Raw genomic sequence first — 22919 nt, 5'->3', positions numbered from 1 at the left:
CATATTATATTGGTGCCATGGCTCGCTGGGTCCATGAATAATACTACACACTCCCGCACTCATAGTGCACCCAGAAAATGCATCCCTCACACATCCAGCGTAAGCCCCCACGCATCCATTCATACACAACACTGGTCACTGCATAAATTAGCCCTACTCCTAAACTATACACACACACAGATAGGCGCTGACAGAGATGCTTACTACTATACAGATCTCGACGCTCCGGGCTCACATAGCGGGCGCGAACACACTCATAACGCAGCCGTACAGCACAGAATCGTAGCGCAGAATGCCGCGGCGATGTTGATAACCGATAGTATGGTCCGGCGTTTCAGCAGTGCTCCAATGTATTGTAGGCACATGACGTAATGGCATTGAAATAGCAACCTCTGTATGCAGGCATTACGATAGCTACTAGATGCAGAACTGTGTGTGTGTTCAACTAGAAGCATAATTGTGTGTGTGTGTGCCAAGTATATTGCTTATTTGCAACCCATACACACACATTATTATCCTCCACGGTGTTGTGCTTTATGAAATTTGATATGGGGGATGGGGACTCGGTAGCATCAGAGCTTAATTACGATGCCCGACTCTTTTCATCAGAGAGAGAAAGAGAGAGAAAATTGCAAACAAGAATCCTATTAAAGCTGAGTGGATAAATGCAAGTGCAATTCACCCCGATATTGTCCTACAGATTGCCCTAATCAAAATTACATTGACGATGCTTTCATCCTAATGTGATAAAAATAAACTCAAAACAAAATGGTAATTACTCTTTCAACCTCCCTTAGGCATTATTTTCTCATTTTTTTCTCAATTTTTCTATGTCTTAAAGAGCATAAATTATATATCTTGGATATCAGAATCCTACATACTAAATCTTTTCTTACATGAATATCTATTAACCTTAATCTACCGGGTACACATATTCATAAGTTTTCGACTTCTGACAAACTCAGTTTAGGGGTTCAAAATAAGTGAATTCAATACAAAAATATGTAACATGTAAAAAAAAATATTGTGATCCTGACTAGAATATAAGTGATTTTCTTCTAACATAGTGATTATAAAAAAGTATAACCCAAATGAAGCACATCTAAATTATGCAGGGCTCCATGAGAATAAAAAGGAGAATTACTGTAAAGTCTTTACAAAGATATGAATTATGTTCTCCCAATGTCATAGCTCTGAACACCCTGCACCTCTCATTAATGCAGCTCGGTAAATGCTATTATTCTAGCAAATATGAAACATTCAATTCTCTTTCTCACGTGCATACAATACAACAGCTACATGAATGTTTTAACATTGTTAGTCACACGCTACATTCAATAAGGGATGACCTTTGGACTAATTGATTGTTAAAGTACATGACAATTACTCATGCAGATACACATCTACTCAAATTTTGCTCATACATTGTCTTATGTATTTCAAAAACACACAACGATCACATTCCGTAAGTAGTTTAAACACATTTGGATTCTAATTAGTTGCAAAAAAAGAACATGATATGGCCAGTGAATCATATTTTCAAGATCCTGATAATTTCCATAATAATAATTATCTGGGTTTATGTAGTGCTGCATCTGTAATGTTTCTGAGTGCTTTAAAACATGATTATAGAAATTTGTAATTCATTTTGTGTTCCCATCTAGCCTGATTTCATTTAACTTTCCTAATGATAGCTCTATTTACTTGCCTAGGGCAAAATTTACAAAATGAACTGTAAAATATTAATGGTTTTAAAAATATTACAACGATTATGTCCATTTGCCATATTGACAACTTGTGCATGTACATGAATATCTGCATTGTATGTAATAAATATTGGAGTACATCAGCAGACCTTGCCAACTCTGGAGCAAAATCCTCAATTTGGCGCTGATTAAATCAAGGCACTGTATACTTGACTTCAGCTGCTAGATTCTAACCCAAAATGGTTTGAGGGCTCGGATGCAAGCCTGTTTTTCCCGGACTGCGACAGGATAATTGTCCCCTTTCCCTTCCCACCGTCGCGCAGCAAAGGATCACGTAAGCGAAGGCAAGGCGCAACCAAAGATTCATGAATTGAACATTAGGGGGTTTGCGCGACATAGCGGCACCAAGGCCTGGAGTAGACGACCTTTGCGGAAGATAAGAGTGGAAGCTGGAGGGTTTTGTCTACTGCTGGCCGCCACTGCCGCTGCTCCGGAGAGCCGCTCAAGATGGAATCAGAGAGGATGCATGGAGAGCCACATCGATTGAAAAATGTGTTTCCTGCTGCAAGGATGGATAGTATGTGCATGCAGTACTATACAAAACACAACAAGGCCATCATCAAACCAAACTGAGAGCATGGTTAGATATATTACAAATACATGTGCATAGCCATAGCCACTCTCAGAAGCTACTCAGAAAAAGGGATTATCTGAGAAGATGTTTACTTGTATCAAATGATATACTGTGCAATCATTCAAACAAACAAAGAGATTTTATATTGTGTTGCTGACCTCATACCCTTTGCCTAAATGTCATATTCCATCGACACAGATGATTAATCTGCTGTTATACTCTTTTATTCAGGGATACTCATCCAGGAGACACATGGCATTAATAGTGAGCAAGCATTAGTCTCTGCTAATTGCACAACGGGCGAGAAGATCTCTGAGACAGGCGTTGAAGAATATCTCATCATTTCACCATACAATACCCTCAAAGGGGACTGTTTGCCGAATGTAACATGAATGCTCCACATCCATTTCACCCTACTCCAAACTAAATCAACTAAACTTAATTTCTTCTTCTTCTTCCTGCATGGTTAAGTTATACTCCCCCACCCACCCTGAAGTTTTTGAAGTCAATAAATCTTGGTGAAGACTGGCTATGACATTTATGAGTATACCATGACAGGGTGATGGGTATCCCACAGGACTAGTAATGATATGCTACGTGATGTCATCATTTCTTAGAAGCTGACCCGAGCAGCCACTCAACACGGTGCATTTATTTGCAATCGTGAGTGCTAGATGACTTGTTTTCAACTTTGACGATTGTTTGGTAAAGCAATGATACGGCGAAGTATGATTTCATCAATGATGTTTAAACAATTCTCAAGTATCCTGAACAAAGGATATAGAGGACAATGGTATAATTTCTTTTAGGATCTAATACCATCCATATACCTAACTAAGTATGTAAGTGCATAATCTTCATGCTCCCACAGATATCAACTGTGCAAATATGCTCTATAAAAATATGACTCGGCCACAATCATACCGATGATATTGATCAAGAGATATAATTGATAAAAACACAACATGACAGGAAAAGAAAAAAAGATTTGAAGAAAAATAAATAAATACAAAGTATATGTAGATTAAGGAGATGACAGAGAGTTCAAATGCAAAACTAAAGAGAGATTAAAAGAAGGTAGATTTTAAAGTAATAATTATGAATAGGATGAATGATAGACAAAGAATTCCTTATTGCAAATATTTTCAAAGTAAAGATGAAGAAAATATAACTACATTCCATAAAAGAAAAAGCAACAAATTAACTTTCAATAATGGATACTTTAATACAATTTAACCTCCTATCTGATCATAATCATAATCATAATCTAAACTCACCTTCAAATTTCTAAAGCCAGACAAAGTTTGTACATCTACCAGAAGCAGCAAAACTGACTAGACTGAGCACCACTCAGAAACATTTCGCTCTCAAGAATTTACAAGGGTGCAAAGAACGGCACAACCACAGACCATGTGATCTGGAGGGCCTATTCAACTATTCATGGCTATAAAAAAATATCAAGTCAATCCACCAATCAGAAAACTCTACCTATAGTCATTTGCATAAATCAATAATGCTGGAACTATTATATCGATGACCCCAGGACCCAGTATTTATAGAAGTCATGTGGATTAAACTTGTTTGTGTCAAACCTTTGTTGCAATACCACAAGAAGACGAGATAGACCACTAAAGTGTTTTGTTTACTTGTTATTTACTGAAGTGGGCCCATGATTAGTTACAGTAACTGTGCAAAAAGTTTAAGAAAGCACTTACATTCAAATCAGACACCTCCCTCCTAAAATTATGTCACTTAAATATATACTTATATAATGGTAATGACGAAATACATTCCACATCAACTTACAGAACAATTTTACATAACTTTAAAAGGCTTGTAATCAACTGTCTTTGCGGTGAAAAGTTTGTCTGTCTTGACTTTGTCATTTCCAAAGCATGATACAACATACAGTACAGGAAGGTTAAAACTTGCTGTTCTAACATATATAAAGATACTGGATACTGATTTATAATCTTTCTCTTGAAAAGGGTACACATTTTGACAAAAACATGTCTTTAAATGTAAACATGTTGTTCATCAAATTAATGCCAACCAAAAGAAGCATATTTATAGCTCACACACTTGTTGGCATAGAGGCATAAACAAACACAGTGGACCCAGACAAGACCACCCTATCTTTCTTTGTGAATTGTTCCTTGATGATGTAATGAAAAGAAGGGGCATCCCCTTACCTCATTGAAGTATTGACCAATGGGATTGCTCCATTGAGAAAGGGGTGGGGACTGGTCATGACCAAGGGGCATGTGTGAGTTTCTGCTTCCAATCCCTTTGACCAATCACAAGTCAATACTATTATATTCTCTCTCTCTCTCCCCCTCTCTCTCTCTCTCTTTCTCTATCTCTCTGTCTCTAAAATTATTCCCATTCAAAGCATTGACCTCAAATCCAATGCCACCCCCCCCCCCACATTTAGCTAGTCACAAACATGCAGGCCTTTGTGTACTGTCACGACTGTCTCAACCAAATGGATGATCAAAAGGTTTTCCGGTAGCAGTGGTAGGCCTACTCCTTTGATGGGATTGAGTACAAAAATGAACAAAGCGTTCAGAATCTTTCCGGAGTTTTTGTAAAGAACAATACAAAACCACAGACCTGTCTTGGCTTGCATTATAAATTAGTCCGGCAGCCAAATCCAGACTATTGGCCTAACCTTGTTTTATGGTCTATAGTTTTTTTTCAATGGATTTTGATTGCTTAGACCTTCTATTTCAAGAATCCGATTGCTGACACTCTGTCAGCCTTGAGCAATTTAAGATATATGACGTCATACAAAATGGCCGCCAAAGTACATGATTTTCCTTTAAAAATGAATAATAAATATATAATAAGGATTTTTTTCTTCAATTTTTGGCAGCCAAATGTCTGTATCTCTCTAGGACCATCACTAAAAATATGTTTCGTGGTGTTGCATGGCCAGTGATGACCAGCTTATTTGCATATTTTGAAATAGCGCCCTCTATAAACATATTAATTTGAATAAAATATGTGTGCCAGCCAAATGCCAATTTCTTAAATTTATGTCACGTTGAAATCATATTAAATGCTTTTTTGGGGAAACAATTGCAGTTGTGCTGCATCAATCTTTCATCGTGTTTGGTACAAATTTAGATAGGGTAGGTGTGGGGAATGGAAGACCCTTAAGCACATTTGCATAATTTACATAAACATGAACAATGTTACACATACAGACATTTTTGTATTCTCTTTAGTATTTTTTCTCTTTATTTGGTAACGAAATTGTGGTGATGATGTAACTGATTAATAAGATAACAATGATTAATGACGTCATCACCAAAGGTCTCTCATTACCTACATGTGTAGGTAATAAGGGACAGTTACAAATCAAGACATTTTAAATACAATTTGAATGAAAATGGGATTGTTATAGTTAGTTCAAACACTTTTTGAATGATATACATGCAGCCAATGAACTTACTGTAATTTTGAAACGATTTTAAAACAATGGGGCCCAAAATATTTCTGTAGTTTTTTGTTTACAGTAATAAAGGTGCTCTCAAATATATTAAAATACTTTCAGAATAATGTTCTGGCAATATGACTTTTACATTTATCAAACTCACAGCATAGAAACAACTTCTTAAAATTAAATGCATTCAAATTAGAATGGTGACACGTACAACCAAGTACAACCACAACATTCAGTGAAAATTGTGTTTTTATATCAGAGCAAAATTTTACGATCAAAATTGCTTATCTTGGTCAATTTTGCCAATTTTCTCGTAGAGAGAACGCACTGTAGTCTTCGAAATGAATTGGATATATGCAGTAGTGTTGTTGAAGGCCACATATGTCGCTATATCAATATTAGATCCAACACGGACAGACAGTGATGGGTTCAAGCTTGGTGGTCTCCGATTCCCTACACCTACCCTACATATGTCAAGAAAAAAAATGGCTATGAAAGAATTTATTTTTCAACAAATCGGTGAGAAGTGGTTTTACGGCACACATTATTATTCAATTAATAGGCTTTATTTAGACCAGCATTGCTCCAACGTCAGTGAATGTGGATAAAGCAGTTGACATCTATACTAGACAGATGCATGATTTCCAAAGAAATTACCTGGTGGATTCTATGTCACAATTTCCAAGAATGTTCAAACCGTGGCAGCCATGAAGAAGTCAATGTTGGGGTACGAAAGTCTATGAAAAGTTGATCTACTCCAGAGTAATAGGACTGCAGACAAGTTCAAGAGAGGTCAATGTCAAGGACATTTTGTCATAAGAGCTTTCACCAGTCCCAACAGCACTTTTTGATGATTCTGGAAACGAGCACTCCCATGTCAAAGACGGACTTATAGAATTTGACAAAATTTGAGATGTCAGCCAGGCATGAGACACTGGAACAACCTTGTACAGTCATTGATGGTTGTGCTCTGCTGTGGATGAAAATCTGATGATGTTTGCTTGGTGTTTGACAGATCCGAGAGTATTTAGAGGTCATAACGGGTCGAGAGTCTTCCAACTGAGTCCCGCGTCACTGCTGCCCTCCAAGAAACTATCTCTTACTGTTCGTCGTCGTCGTCGTTGTCATATAGATCATGGCTCACCCTTGTGACCCGTTTGATGAGACCTTTTGATCGGCATCTGTCTCCTGCAATCCGGTAGAGTGTCTTTAGTATTTAGAAGGTGGCTAGTGATTTCCCTAAGGTCGTCAGTCCATCTGACCTTGAGTCTTCCTTTGTTACGTGTTTCTTCAAAGGTACCTTGAATGATAATTTGTCAAGGTTGTCTCCTGATCTTCTGCTAACGTGACCAAACTATTGTAGCTTGTACTTGTCAATCCTGGTAGCAAGTGGCGGTTGATCTCCGATGATGGACATTAATTGTGTACATTGGTGTTGTAATCTCTTCATGATATCCCAAGTAGCTTCCTCCAACACCACATTTCAAAGGCAGATATTGCCGAGCTTCCACCCTCCTTGACAATCATTGACCCAAGAACATTATATTATAAACTTGTCCACTTGATCAACTTCTTCTCCATCAACCACCATGCTCTGTGGCATGTAGTTAATTTGCACCAATCATGATCTTGGTCTTTTTCACATTGAGGTAGGGTCCAAATTATTCACTTGCATCCTTCACTCTTTTTTAAGGAGTTCTAGTAGTTCTTCTGATGTTCTTGTTATAAGTGTTGTCAGTGGCATACTGAGCAAAAACAATTAGAGGGGCAGAAAAACAATCTGCATCACCACCACTCATACATGTTACATGCAGGCCCCGCGGAACTTTTTTTTTAAAGCGGGGTGGGGGGGGGGGGGTTGAAGTATTTACGATCAGAAAGAGAGGAGCGCAAATTGGCGTGGTGTTCAAGGGGCACAGCCCCCGAAAGCTCAAGGGTTTCAGGCATTTATTAACTGTAAGATGAACATATTTTGATACCTCATTTCACCTCGGGTCACTTTCTTTCTTTCTTTCTAGTTCTCTTTAACATACTTTATACAAAAAGTGAGGGGGGCTCGAGTCCCCTGAGCCCCGCTGTTCTGCGGACCCTGACATGTAGGCTTTTAAATAAGCATATTTTTTGCTTGACTGTGGATTTAGGATTTGTCATTTTCCAACATACGCTTAACAAATAATAATTTACTAAAAAGTGAGAAAAAACCCCAGGAAAATCATGTCATTTCAGCAACATTTGTAAATCACTGGTATCGAATATATAAAAAAAAACAGTTTGAATTTTGTTTGGGGGTTCAACTGTCCCCCCCCCCCCTCCCCATTAATACGCCAGAGAGTGTTGTATTGTCGGCGTATCTTCGGTTGGTGATCGTTCGTCCACCAACAGAAACTTGACCATAAAATGCCTTTCTCATGATGAATTCAGCATAGATGTAGAAAATTTATGGTGATAGGTTGCAGCCTTGACGGACAACGTGACCAATAGTGAACCTTTCGGTGTCGCCATTCTCTGCTCTTACTGTTGCTTCTTGGTATTGGTAGAGCGACTGGATGAGTTGAATTATATGTGCTGGAAAGCCCATCTAGCTCATAATCTTCCATAGACGTTTATGTTGTACGCAGTCAAAAGCTTTGGAAAGATCAATAAAGCTAGGGAGAGAAGTTGTTGAAACGTGTCTCTAGTGTTGCTAACTTCACTATCTTTTCATGACAACAAACTACAGTTGATCGACATCATAATTATATGCGCGAGTCTGCAGGATGATTGGATGCTCAGAAATAGGCAAAAGCACAAGCAGGCCTTTACCGTCAAGATGAGGTTCTTGTTGAAGTGATTCCAGGCAGTGATGTCATGCCAAGGAAAGGTCTGTCCACAACATAGTTATGATGAAGCAGGCAACATCAAAGAACAGCAAGCGATTGGAATTGATGCTAATGAGAAGATGTATGTTAGGTTCCTAGTGGATGACACAGACGTCTACGTACTACTTTTGCATCATTATCTACATGACGGACTTATAAAACGCCAATGACCATGGAGACGCCCCTTCACAAATCGAACTGTTATTGATGTTCCTGCCAATGTAGACAAGTTAGGAGATATCATTCCATCGATGTTGGCAGGACATGCGTTGACGGGATGCGACACTCTTCGGGCATACTTTGGCATTGGATAGGGTACAATGCTGAAAGTGATGAAGCAGAAGATTCGACTCCCTTAGGACTGAGTTGGCAATGTTGATGCAGCATGGTCATATGTCATCACTCAACCTACTCAATGCTTTGCTTCATGTTATGGACAGTCAACAACCAACTGAATGTCAGAGGCTCGTATCAACGTGTGGCTATCAAGGGTCCGAAGACTAGGAGCTCCAAATACCCCCAAACCCAAATAACCCCAAAGCGTTTGTAGAAAATGTTAAGAGAACTCATTTGCAAACATGCGTGTGGAAGCACGCATTACAGTCACGACCTTACTTTGCAGAATTAAGTGTTAAATGACACCCTCTTCTACATGGAATATTTTAGGGTTCCCAACACTTTAGAGAGCTTTTAAACAAATTTCAAGATTTTGAAGCAAACTTATAAACGGATATAGTCCTGTATCGTAGTGGTAGTTCGTAATTTTTAGGTTAATTTAAAAGAATCTAGTACCTTAGAATACAAATCTAGTTTCTTAACGCTGTCACTGAAAATGGGCATTTATCACCATATGCCACCTCATATCTATGGGACAGAGAGCATAAAATTCAACCGTGTTTTGTTCGAGTATCAAATTACAAAATAAAAATAAATGTGCAGCACAATCTTTACTCACTGTATTCAGTGCATCTGACTCATGACATATGATAATCTCATGTTAGAAATTGGTATTTGGCCATCATTTTGACCTATGCAAGTTAATATGTCTATAGAGGGCGCCATTCCGAATTATGCAAATTTGCATATCATTTGTGATCATACAGCATTGCAATTTTTATTTAATGATGATCCTAGAAAAAAATCAAGATATTTGACTGCCATTTAATGTAGTAAAATGCTGTTAAAACTTTTTATATATCATTAATTTTGGTTAAAAAGGGGATTTTGGCGGCCATTTTGTATGACGTCACATATCTCAAATTGCTCAATGCTGACAGAGTGTCAGCAATCGAATTCTTCAAATTGATGGTCTAAGGAACTATAATCCGAAGAAAAAAAAACTATAGACCCTAAAACAAGGTATATCGAGATGGCTGCCGGACTAAATGTAAGGTTTTTCAGTTCAACGCTTTAATGATTTACAAGGCTTTTCTATAGTTGCATACTAAGAATAATTTATGAAATTTGTATTCCATCTTTACCAAATAGTATGGACGTAAATGCACTTACTCTTTACCCCTGCAATTATCTTAGTTCTGCCAAATAAAAAAGGAAAGTTCATTTAAAGTTTACTAAAAAACATGTGAGGTGCAAATGTGTAACTGTGTATAGTGTGTAAAGATCAACAGATTACTAATACATGTACTGTTCATGTTCAAAGTCCTTCCAGCACTTCACCCAATAATAACAGGTGGCAAAAGTCTGTATTGACTTTTTAGTATTGTTCACCAACTAGAAATGGGGAACACCCTGATTAATGTGGTTACAAGCAAGTGACTCATGCGACTGGAATTCTCTGGGACTTTGATTGAGGGAAGTTGTTTGAATAGCCAGCAATAAAAGAATCATACAGGCATGACCTCACTGGTATAGGTTTGAACTTAAACTTCAAAGCTATTGTTACAGCATCTGTCATGACTCAAGGCCATGTCAACAACTACTTGCTGCCTACTTCCTGTAATCTTTCCCATCACAAAACAATGATTGCAGAGAAAGAAATGAAAGGGTCATGATGGAATAAGTGAAGATTGAAAACAAGTGATGGAGAAGGATAAAAAATAACTAAGAAGCTTGTTGAGCGTGCAGAAGATATTAACAGAAAAATTTCACGAAATGGCCACTTCTTTAGTTTAGATGAAGGTGTCTATTTCAATCGCAAGGACTTATAAGAACATACCAACTGTCTGGAGCCAGATGGGCCTTAAGTCATATACTCAAACACAGAGTTAATGCCCTTCTGGCTCCAAACAGACTATACTGAAGAGATAGAATAATACATTTTTGGTACAATAAAAAAAACTTCTTTGGAGAAGCAGGAAAAGAAAAGAAAACAATGATACAAAGTTCATAGGGAAAACCAAAGAGTTACCACTCATGAAATGCTCATCAAAACTTGAAGAGAAAACAATACATTTCTTATCCTTTGCCAGATTCTTATCTGCCTTTCACAGACCACTTTCTATGATATATATTAATATATTTTGTTATCAATCAACTTGATATCAGGGTGGACTTCGCTCGCTTGCACATTCCACACCTCTTGTATATAGCATTGTATCCTAAGAATTAAACATTGATAAATGTCTGCAAGGGTTACTAATTATCTACAGGGGGTATGTAATAATCCACACCCAAAATATCAACATCAATTCTGAACATTGGCATACTGCCAAGATGGGTCAAGTACTTTGATGCACTAATGGTTACTGTGTAATTGCTGTAATTATGAAAGAGACAGCTTGAGCAAGCTAAATTAGAATACTTAATTTGACATTTTTAAAGATGCAGTCATTATAATCTTGAAGACTGCTTCATCTCTTCAACTCTATACTCAAGAGTTAAGAGGTAGATAAAGTGGAGATGCAATTCAAACAAAGAGATTGGACATGTGTAAACTCTAATCACAGCCACAAGGCATACCGTACTCACAATTTCCAGTTTTTATTTTGAGGCATCGTACAAGCACAACATAGGATACACTGCTCCAGTGTGACTGATGCATCAATTTCTTGTTATACATGTAGGTCAGGGGAAAAGTCAAGTTTTCATTTATATTTCCTATTTTCCTTCACCTGGAAATTCCATGAGAATTTCATGCGATCCATGCATGAAAAAGTATTTACAATCTCAAATTTTGTACTAAAACAGCATAAAATTTCAATACTGAAAACAGTATTACCTTTAGGATTACTTCACATTTGAATGCTCAATGATTATACTTCTCCTATTTTTATTTAAATTAAAACCTATAAAACCAGCTGTATTAAAAGCCTAGCAGATTGCTACTTGATATGACCTTGGTACCTTGTGCCCCCAGTGACGTGCGATAATCAATTTCTCTACCAACAGCATAACCGTCTAATAACCTACCGCATAATGGGCAAGTTTTTCCAATTAATACTTAACTGTGTGCGGCATGCCTTTGTCTGTGTTTGGTACGGATCACAAACATTTAACAAAATGTAAGCCGCTCTTGTGCAATCTGCATTTTGATGACTTTTTTCTCAATTGCACATCAGTTGTAAACCTAAACTAAAACAAATAAACATGTATTGTATACATAATCTTAACTGTTGTATCATACAAGTAATTACCTTGGAGATAGCCATCAAACAAATAATTGTTGGTATATATCTCATATAGCCATGTAAAAAGTTGATAACCTTTGTATTTATTTATGCATTGTTTTTGTTATTTACATGTAATCTCATGCATTGTTTTTGTTATTTAATCTCATGCATATTGTTATTCTATTTCATGACTCTACAATACCCTTTGGAACTTATTTTGTTGTCTTCGCAATGAAACAGCCAAACTGCGCGGGCAAAACAAATGTATCCCTCTTATGTTTCTCAATTTAAGAAAGCATCTCCAAATCATTACAATGCTCACAATTTTGGAGATTTTCAAAAGTCCCCTTATATGTTGTTTATACTGCATTTATCTTTAGAAGAAAAAGAAATCTATTACCATGCATAATTAAGTATGAGCACAATGAGCAGACTCTTTCTGAAGCAAGCACGCATGCTCTACACATGTACATTCTGTAGGTCAGCTAAGCTTTGTCCTTTGCAATTCCATATTTATAGCAGAAGAAAATATAAGATGGCAATGATGTATTAGCCAATCGTTTCCTGAACAAAGATGGGATGAAAAACAAGCACAGAAGTGGGCAGCATCATGAATCAAAAGGTCCTTGCCTGGCAATATAGTATGGATTCAAATCAAATGGAACCCGCTCCCTTAAATGTCATAGTTCAATTTCAATTACCGGAGCCATATGGAAGATCTGGTAAATGCTTGTACGCCCAGCAGAACGACATGAACAGATAAAATATCCATTAATTCTATTTTGAAGTGAGTGGAGTAACAACCCCGTTCTCCTACATTCTCGTTGGGATTTTCAGATATTGCTCTTACAATTGCTGTCGTGGAGACAAGAACAAAAGATGTTTACGCCACAAGCTAAAATGCCAAGGCACTAGGTAGTTTATCTCCAGTATTTCTTTGATGTCAACATGAAAAGGACTTCAATAGTAATTTAACATTAGACTACCGTACACTACAGTTTTGATGCTATAGACATACTCACAGATTTATTTTGCACAAAATAATGTAAGAATCTCCTCATTTTGATACCCCTATCAAAATTAATATCCAACACATGAACAGGAATTAGATATTTGTTTCAACTTCTCTACATACAAATTTTCAAATGGATACAAGCTCAGTTACTCAAGATATTCTTTTGTTATAACTTTAGTTTGACTCAGCACATGAATATAGACAGCAGAGAATTGTAAACAAGAGCCTGTTTACGTATCATACCCAACGATCGACCTACACTTGGTTGCAATATCATTTGCAATTCCTGGAAGTGTCATGTCCTTCAATATCATTTCACAAAGAAACCAAGCTGGCACAAACCAGTACCTAAAAAGACAGCTGGATTTGATAACAATCAGGTCGGTATCGATTGATTTGAAGCTTGCAAACACCATTGCCATAGTGATACAGCTTTGACCTGAAATTGTCAGCATAATTGTGTAATTGTGTAAAAATACTTTTCTTGTTACAAGAGCTTTTTTTTAGTTTACCAAATCTCTTTCAGAGCTTACAAGAGCTAAATTGCTCAATCACCTGTTTATCTTTTTGCTGCATGTAATATCGATGACCTATGAGGCTACAAACTTACAACCAAACACTAACATTTTGACCTGTCAGTTATTTTAAGTTTACAAATGACACTCGTGGATCACGTAGCAAGAAGTATAGGCCTACTTGATTTTTACAAACAGTAACTGATTCTCTTCTAAATGCCCCTTTATTTCAAATTTTAAAAATATAAAACACGTTTCTTTCAAATTAGTGTTGAAGTGACAAAATTGTATTTTGGGGTTTATTATGTACATGTATATTTTACTATTCATCTGACTGGTACCACAGTTATAGATATTTTTAGCTTTCTAACAGTTGTTTTGGGAATGCTAAATGTGTTGCCAAACAGATTCAACAACTGTCTTTTTTCTCGGAAATAAATAAAAAGTTTAATGAATAATTCATGTTAAGTTTCTTAATACATCAACATCTACCTTAGATGCAACCTACGTCTACACAGCAAATATGATTTTGTCAGCAATTGGAACCAAATCATTTTCTTCCCCACCCACTCCCTCTCTCCCTTTCTCTCCCTCCCCCACCCCCCCCCCCCCCCCCCCTCTCTCTCTCTCTCTCTCTCTCCCTCCCTCCCTCTCTCTCTCCTCCTCTCTCTCTCTCTCTCTTCCTCTCCCCTTTCTCTATACAGTTGTAAGTGTCAAACAAGATTCCTGTTTCATTTTGTTGTCTTGTAATCTTTCTTCATGAATGGTGTTCATATCTATGTAAATGTACAGCTCAATTGTTTCCCTCTTATTAAAAGCCACTTTTTATTCACCAAACTCAACATTACCCCCTCTCCTCCCCTCTCTCCTTCTCTCCTCTCTCTCTCTCTCTCTCTCTCCCTCTCTCTGTTCACCTCCCTCTCCCTCTCCCTCTCCCTCCCTCGCTCTCTCTCTCTTCAACTTCTCTCTTTCCCCTCTCCATATACATTATATATATTTATTGTAAATGAAATAAAAGGAAGAGATGTTGAGCACTGAACTGCTTGATCCCTAAAGGGGAAGGCCAATCCATGCATGCACAAGCCACCCAAGAAGCCCAACCTCAAACTGCTCAATAATATTGATTCTTTCTTATTTCCAACCCTCAATATAGAGGGCAAAAAAATTACTCCGAGAAGCCAACCACACAAATAACCACCGCAGGTCACGACCTACTGGCATCGGAATAGAGCAAAGAAAAGAGATTAATTGTATATAATTATAAAGACCACCATCATGGTGATTGTAACAAGTGGTGGGACAAGCAACGCCTCTCAGGGCAAAACATTTAAAGTTGAGCACTTGAAAATTATGATTATTGTAAATAATGAATACTAAAATCTTCTTTTCATGTTGTTAATCAGTTTCTAATCCGATGGAGCATCCAAGAGCAAAGCAGCATATGTTCACAACTGCAGCTCTATATTTTGTAGACAAAATAAACCATCTCTTTCAACAAAATATCACATAATACATGTAAGTCTCTGAAGAAGTCAGTAGTGTCAGAAATAAAGTAACACGACCATCAACAAAATAAATAAATCTTTCTGTCTCTGTATGCTACAATGTACTACATCTCTACATCTACATGTAAATCTGTGTACATGAAAGACACTGAACCCCCCCCCCCCCCCCCCAACCACGCACGTTTGAATGTCAATACTAAATAAACACCACGGTCTCGGATGCAGTGTGAATTATGCAGGAACCACAATTCAGGTCACTGGTTTCACAGGCAATCTCACATGATTAGGGCTCGAAATTGCAGCCTACATAATACATGTGGACTACATGTACATCATGTACATTGTACATGTATTCTTAACTAAGCTACTGTTATCGCTGATCAACTCTCAAGTCAAAGGATTCTTCTGTAATCCTTCCAAAGACAACTTTTTTTTACAAACATAAAGCTTTATTCAACAAACCTACATTTTAATGAAAGAATGTGACTTCTTTTCTTTTTTAAGTACCCAGTTCATTTTTGTATCATTATAATGACCAATATTAAACATGAAATGAAACAAAATTGATAATAAAAGTAGACCAAATTGTGCAATTTTTACAATTCGCTGTGTTTTACCTGTACATTCCCTACACAGAAAGACACCATACTTGCTTTTCCATAATTAGGCCAGGAAAATTTGAAGAGAGAAAAAAACAAAAACAAAAACAAAAACATGTAGGACTAGATTTATTCTGTCTTGAAACTAGAGACAACACAGATATATGCCAAAACAAATCAGTTAGAATATCAAGCAGATCTTTTCTCTCTTTTTTTTTTGAGGGGGGGGGGCTGATTTGTAATCAGCATCAAACTAGGCATGCTGCTTATTAACTCTAAAGTTTCATCTGGAATAAACAACTGCATGCATTTTCAGGAAAACTACTTGAATATGGAGGGAAGAAAACAAAATTGTACATCCCGCTTCGATTCCTGCCTTTGCTGCATACGCATGCATGTAAAAAACAATCTAATCCTGTGTCCTTCTCCTCTTTACCATCTTCTCAATCCCAATCAACCCCCTCTTCCCCCTCCACACCTAATCCTACCAGGATGCTTATGAATGCATGCATGTTGTGGAGTGTGTGCTTCCCTCATTAATCCAATTCACATGAGAGGGCGGGTGGACTGGGAAGACAGGCTTGCATCCTCGGGGCCTTGCTTTGCAGGAAAGTAGATTTAGAGTGCTTATCTAGCTACCCAGCATTATAATTCAATCACCTCGTGAATGGATAACAAACTGGATTAACCAAGCCTGCATAGTGGCAATACACACAGATATGAAACTAATTATGCTACATCGTACCTTGCCGCTCGCCCGACTAATAAGCTTTCAAGAGACCCCCCCCCCCCCCACCCCCCACCCCTCTCTTTATTCGTTTTCCTTTCTTTTCTCTGTCTCTCTCTCTGTCTCTCTGTCTGTCTGTCTCTCTCTCTCTCTCTCTCTTTCCCTTTCTTGTTCTTTATCAAAGTATCAAATTCTTTAGTAGAAGCACATGATTCAGAGATTAAAGGCTAAACTACATTTTACATTATTTTGAGTGAAATACTTTGAAGATCACAATGTCAAATGCTGTCCACTCAATATAGGCCGTCTGATAAAATTTTGCTGAAACAGTCAATTCAAACTTTCTCACATAACCCTCTGACAAAATGTTTTTAAAAAAGGAAACAGAAAGTACACATTGTTGACTATAAGGCACTGGTGTCCTTACACTAATTGGGCTTTCATGTGTCAACTCAAAAAATCTACAGAGCTATAAAGAATGAGCATTTGTCAAGAAAACAGAAGGGGGTCATTAATCATCTCGTTAAGCACCATAAAAAACTGTAGTAAACAAACAAACCCCAAAAATGGTCCCCAATTATCATCCTGACTCACTCCAGCTCTGACCCAGCTTTCCATTTATGGACAGTACCATAACCCATAAAATCATATCGCAGGAGAAACAGAAAGACAATCATTTTAATCACAGAAGCTAAAGGGGCCATCAATGCCTAATTGCATCGGAATTCAAAGGCAGTATTGCTGAATGTTTATTCCTAATTTGAGAAGACTTTGTTAAGGGGATACAGATATGAAATTACATTTATCAAACTGGATGATTCACCCATCCCCGTCTTTGGCCGCTGTTTTCCTGAAATGTCACGGGAGTGATGAGCTGTGCACATGCTGAGCAAATTCGCATATTAAGTCTACGGGATGTCACATCGACTCTCTATCCCTCCCTTTGTAATGAACATGGATAGAATCAAATTAAGCTATTAAGGCTCAATATACAGAGAGTACTTGGTGAGTCAGAGAGAAAAATGGGTCGTGAAACGTTCACATCTTAAGAAGATGAACAGAGCCCTGGATGGGATTAGCAATACACATGTATGCTGGTACACAAACGGATTAGGGTCTGAAGTTGATGTATTTCTTGAGATTTTGTTCAGAGACAACAGTCTCATGAACTTTACAATTTGAGAGAAATTTTGTTAAACTAAATCCGGACATGAACAGACTGTAAACACACTGATGGTTCTATTCTCTTCTTATAGTTTTGTTTTCGTTTCATTGAAGACTGCTCTTTTTGATGTATGATTTTATCTATTGTCACTTTTGTTGCATGTGCCGTCACTTCAGAATTTTTGTGTCTTAATATTCCATAAGTTTCACCTAATGAATTAGGTTGATTCTTTACTGGCTATTGGGACAGATGATCTTTTATTGTTTTATACAAGTACTGAATTCAAGAATTGTACCTTACACCTTGCTGCAAAAATGACAATGTTAAATACAGATTTTGATACACACCTTTTTCAAGTTCTATGCAAATCTCTGATCTTCTCATCATTACAAACAAACAAAAAATCCCAATGTCCTGTGACACATGTATGGAATTCTCCAAGATATTCTAAGATTGATCTACACTGTACCTGCGCATGTGTGTAAACTACCAAGAACCATGCCACAATACGCTTGTAAGGTCTAAGAGCTTGCACAGCACACATGATGTATAATGAAGCTTATAAATGTACATAGTCCTACATGAAGGAACAGGAAACCAAAATGTGACAACCTGAAGACTAATGATGGCAACTGGCTAATGTGCCTCGTCCATCAAGTCTTGTAAACTGGAATGGCTTGCTGTTGCAAGAACCTGTCATGAAGTTCTATTCACACTTCAAAATCAGACATGTCCATGTACATGTACACCTGTGGATTAAACCTTAAATTGGAAAACATCTTCATGTTGTACAATTGTTTTCAAAGTCGGAAGAGCAGAAATAATAGACTATATATATATACTTCATATACAATCATATTACATGTATATTGCCAGACACCAAACTTCTCAGTTTTCAATTCAAACACAAATTTGTCTACTTTACTTCTTTCCCAGTTAAACATGTGCAAGGATTTATTGTTTGATTATCTTACAAAAAATTGATACACTTAATGTCTATCCTGTAATTGTATAAACAGGAAATACATTTTCATTATTACATTTAGATGTACATGTATGTTGCAAGTTTCTTTACTGCGATGTTCAATAATATTAAAACTGTTAATAAACAGTTTAAAATGTACATGGATGATTGATCACTGATCACCAATGCTAATCATGAGCAATTAGGAAGTGCATGTGCATGCAACTTTCAAACTTGTATCATATTACAAACCTGTTGTATACCAGCTGCCAAGTGGTCAAAAAGAAACAACAAACATGTCCAAACTACAGTGTATGATCAAATGTTGATCGTGATAGACAGGTATGCCTGAAGGAGGACTTTGCTAGTGTGAAGAGGTCTATACGCTGGTAGGTAATGACCCACTGCTCTGTAACCATACCGGTATCTGTTTTTCATGACCCACTTCTCAAATACCCTGTAATTAAGACCAACATCCGGAAGGGGAGAACTTCCGCTTGTCTCTTTGGCCTCATCGTGTGATGATAATGTACACAGGGGGCAATGCCTGTACAGGTGATTCTTCTTACAAAATGAAATGTGATTCATATGTAGGTTTACATGTACATTAAGAGAATTCCACTAACATCCCATGAAAACCAATTAACTGAATGCTGATCTTGTCACCACTGACATTGTAAAAAAAAACATTCTCTTTGGAAGATTCATTCATTCTACAGTACTTTGTGAACAATATATTTTTCACTCATCGAATAACAGTGAACAGCACTAAACTACCTCAACATTTTCACACACTGCATGATTTATTCATGAATGTAATTCAGTATCTCTATCACTTGTGACTGGTAAAGTGTGTAACTAAATCTGATTATAATGGCACACTTCATAAAGGTGAGAAGACAAGACAACTGGTATCCGCTTACCGGTAGGGTGATGAATTACGGAAGTGAAAGAAGAGTTGAATAAACCTTTCTGAGAATGACTAATCATCATCACTGTCATATCAATCAAGTAAACATGATCACAGCTAACTGATGTGCATAGCCGGGCTACAGTAACAGACCCTACACCTACATGAACTCCAGATAAACATAAACACAGATTGACACTCTAGATGGACAAGCCATTACATCCATCTTAGAGACAACATGACCCTGCTAGAGATACATGCACATGCAATTTAAACTGTTTTCATAATGACTGTACATGCACAACCTGAAAAATGAACATTAGAGAAGGTCACTGCTCACAATTACTTATATACTTTCCTGATTCTAAATAGTTTGCCAACAGGAAAATCGATCTCTGAATAATTTGTAAACATTTATCAGCCTCTATTTTGTGTGTTTTTTTATGGAATTGTTTTTGTAGAAAATTTTGCCATAGTTTTATAGAGGTTTTCTGATAAATCTTTACTAAATTCAAAAAGCAGCCCATTATCATGTACATGTACGTATGTAGTACAGGTCAATCATCCTCAAGTCAAATATTACCAACAAAAATAAAAGTTGGATTAGGTAACACAAATGACCCCATAATAATTCCACTAATAAAACAAGTTATCTTTTCAATACATTATGAATATTTGTTTATAGTCATATAATTTTCTTAATAGTAAGTAAGACATTAAGCACAGGCTATACAGAAATTGCATGTACAGTACATGTATTATCAACCTGCACCTGTATCAACAGCCTACATGTACTTGAAGAGAACATTTCATATTTCCAAATGCATTATTGCCACTTTTCATGTTTACAAGATAACTTGTTTAAGTGTATGTAAATACAGTAAGTAAATGCTAAGTTAAACTGATAATTGCTCGTCTGGATTGTGTAACCTAACGAATAGACTATAGAGGTGTTTCAACAGAAGAAGAAGAATTTTTAAAATATTTATCAAAAAAAAAAAAAAAAAAAATCACATACGAATATCATGCTTCCCACAGAGTCTTGGACTCTTGGTATCAACTAATGAATATCAGTCTAGTAAATATAGACATTTTACTTATAAAGATCGAGGGGACCTTATCCGGAAGACTTTTAACGGCTCATTTAGATTGTTGGAGTTACATCATTGACAAAACAACAGATAAAAAAAAGGCATTACGCTAAAAAACATAAAATCCTGATCACAATAGGGAATGCAAAAATTGTCCAAATGAGATGCTCAGCTTTAGCGAGACTAGTGCTGTAGCCAAACCTCCAAACTGCACAGAACATGGAGAGTGAGTTACAGTTTTACACAAACTTACAGCACTAGACAATGAACCCATACCGGTATAGAGTCACAATATATGATGGCTACACATTTGATGATAACTACTAACTTACATGTACAGTATTATGACCTTTAATTACATTCTTAGGCCTACTGTGCATGCTAACAGTATGTGAAACCAGAAAATGCATGCCTCACTCAGTTTTGAAAAGTAATTCATCTAATGTGCAGTATTCTAGCGTCTGTGGAGAATGAATAACGTGTGCTAAGCTATTAACATCATTTCTGTCCACACCTACGGGGGTTTTTGTAGGTCAGAAAACGTGCATGATTGGTATTGAATTATATACATGTAGTCTAGTCTTTATAGACTTTATACCAGTAATTTGTAGTCTTTCAAAAATGGTGTAGGGGTGTGAATATTCACAAATTGTTTCATGTAGATCGACAAAATAGATCAAGAAAGACAAGATAGTTAAACAAATAAACAAGCATAAATGGGAACAAAACATCAGGCACGACACCAACAACAGTAGTAGTAGACAACCTTATCATTATCCCATCACGGCTTCATTACGCGCATGCATGCAATTCACCCGTCACGTCACTGAACCATCACGCACAACACCAATAACAGTAGTAGTAGCAGTACAGTAGACAACATTATCATTATCAATCACATCTCGGCTTCGACCATCACCATGCATGAAATTCACCGTCACGTCACTGAATGAACCCAAATACCTTTTCCTTATAGGTCTAGATCTAGGCCTATTCCATTTTCACTGTCAAGGCCTATCCAGGTACAGAATGTCAACACAATCGAACAATATTTATTATGGTATAGGAAACCACTCGTCATCTCAACATTAAAATGGAAGGATCATTCATTACCACACTTTACTAAATTTACATGTATGTACTTCGCTCCAGCTCCAACCGCGGCCGCGCAGCGCCAGCTAGCTTGCATTGGCATTGCACTGGTATGATCGCTTCTCTCCGCGGCATCCAAATCCAATGATGTCGGGCATCACACCAACAATAAAAGAGGATGAAATTAAATGGTTTTCTTATATATTTCTTACCTTAAATCAATGAAAATAAGTCAACTACACAAATACGTTTCCAACATCAAGTAAAGTAAGCGTCATAGTGACGTTCTTATCCTTTCCATCTTGTCAGAGCAGCCGGAGTACCGTTCATAATATGTTTGCATCAGTCTCCTGTAAAATCGTGAATGTACTGTGTATACAATGTATGCGGCGACCTCTTGAAGTTCGCCCCGACAAAAACTCGCAACAAGTTCTTTTGCTTCAAACTCGCCAGTAGACTAGTCATAGATTCGCAGGAGAGCAAATGAACTACAATAATTGTGACACACTCTATTTTGGTGAAAGTGCTTTATATATTCATCAAAATATGATTCGAAATTTGATTATAAGGCAAAAATTTAGATGCCAGAGATCTGATTAACGTTGCCAAAATATGGATAATTGAAAAAATAAAATAAACGAACGATGCATCTAGTCTACCCTACTCCTAGCGAGTAGCACCTGCATAATGAGCTAAACTTTCAAGAAACGGGTTTATTGTGCAGTAAAAGACCATCGGAAGCTCAAGGCTGATGATTTACGTTTTTCAAAGTAATCAAATTATTACATCATAATAAAAACATCCGAAATACAAATCAGTCAATCTGCTAATGATAGCATCATAGAACAACGTATGAAGATTACTGATTATAATACAGAAGGAATCAACTTACGCCTGTATAACAACTGAATGGATTTATGGTAATTATTCGATCTCCTTTTGCATGATGACTTCATTTCGCCCTACTGTTTATAGTGTGCCATTGATTATTTAGCTATATACGAAATACGGAGACGGTAAGCAGTGCTCAAACCTATGCTCTCTCTCTCTCTCTCCCTCTTTCTCTCTCTCTCTCTCCCCCTCTCTCTCCCTCCTTCCCTCCCTCGCCCTCTACCCCCTTC

General features: G+C 37.1%; 1 protein-coding gene across 2 annotated transcripts in view; it reads right to left on the bottom strand.

Annotated features, from left to right (window-relative positions):
- Positions 1 to 22148, bottom strand: part of LOC590385 (mitogen-activated protein kinase kinase kinase 13-A) — a 37428-nt gene extending 15280 nt beyond the window's left edge. Inside the window, exon 1 of one of the 2 annotated variants that reach the window (XM_789992.5) lies at positions 22011 to 22148. The gene's annotated coding sequence lies outside the window, so the exon portion shown is untranslated. Of the gene's footprint in view, positions 1 to 3617; positions 3789 to 22010 lie in introns of those variants that run through there. The other variant, XM_003723990.3, reaches the window with a different exon arrangement.
- Between the last annotated feature and the right edge of the window lie 771 nt (positions 22149 to 22919).

The sequence above is a fragment of the Strongylocentrotus purpuratus genome, unplaced genomic scaffold (genome assembly GCF_000002235.5).
Source record: "Strongylocentrotus purpuratus isolate Spur 01 unplaced genomic scaffold, Spur_5.0 spur5_scaffold_7, whole genome shotgun sequence".
Lineage (NCBI taxonomy): Eukaryota > Metazoa > Echinodermata > Echinoidea > Camarodonta > Strongylocentrotidae > Strongylocentrotus > Strongylocentrotus purpuratus.
Note: the sequence above shows the minus strand (reverse complement) of the source record. Positions and strands in the feature narration are given on the sequence as shown.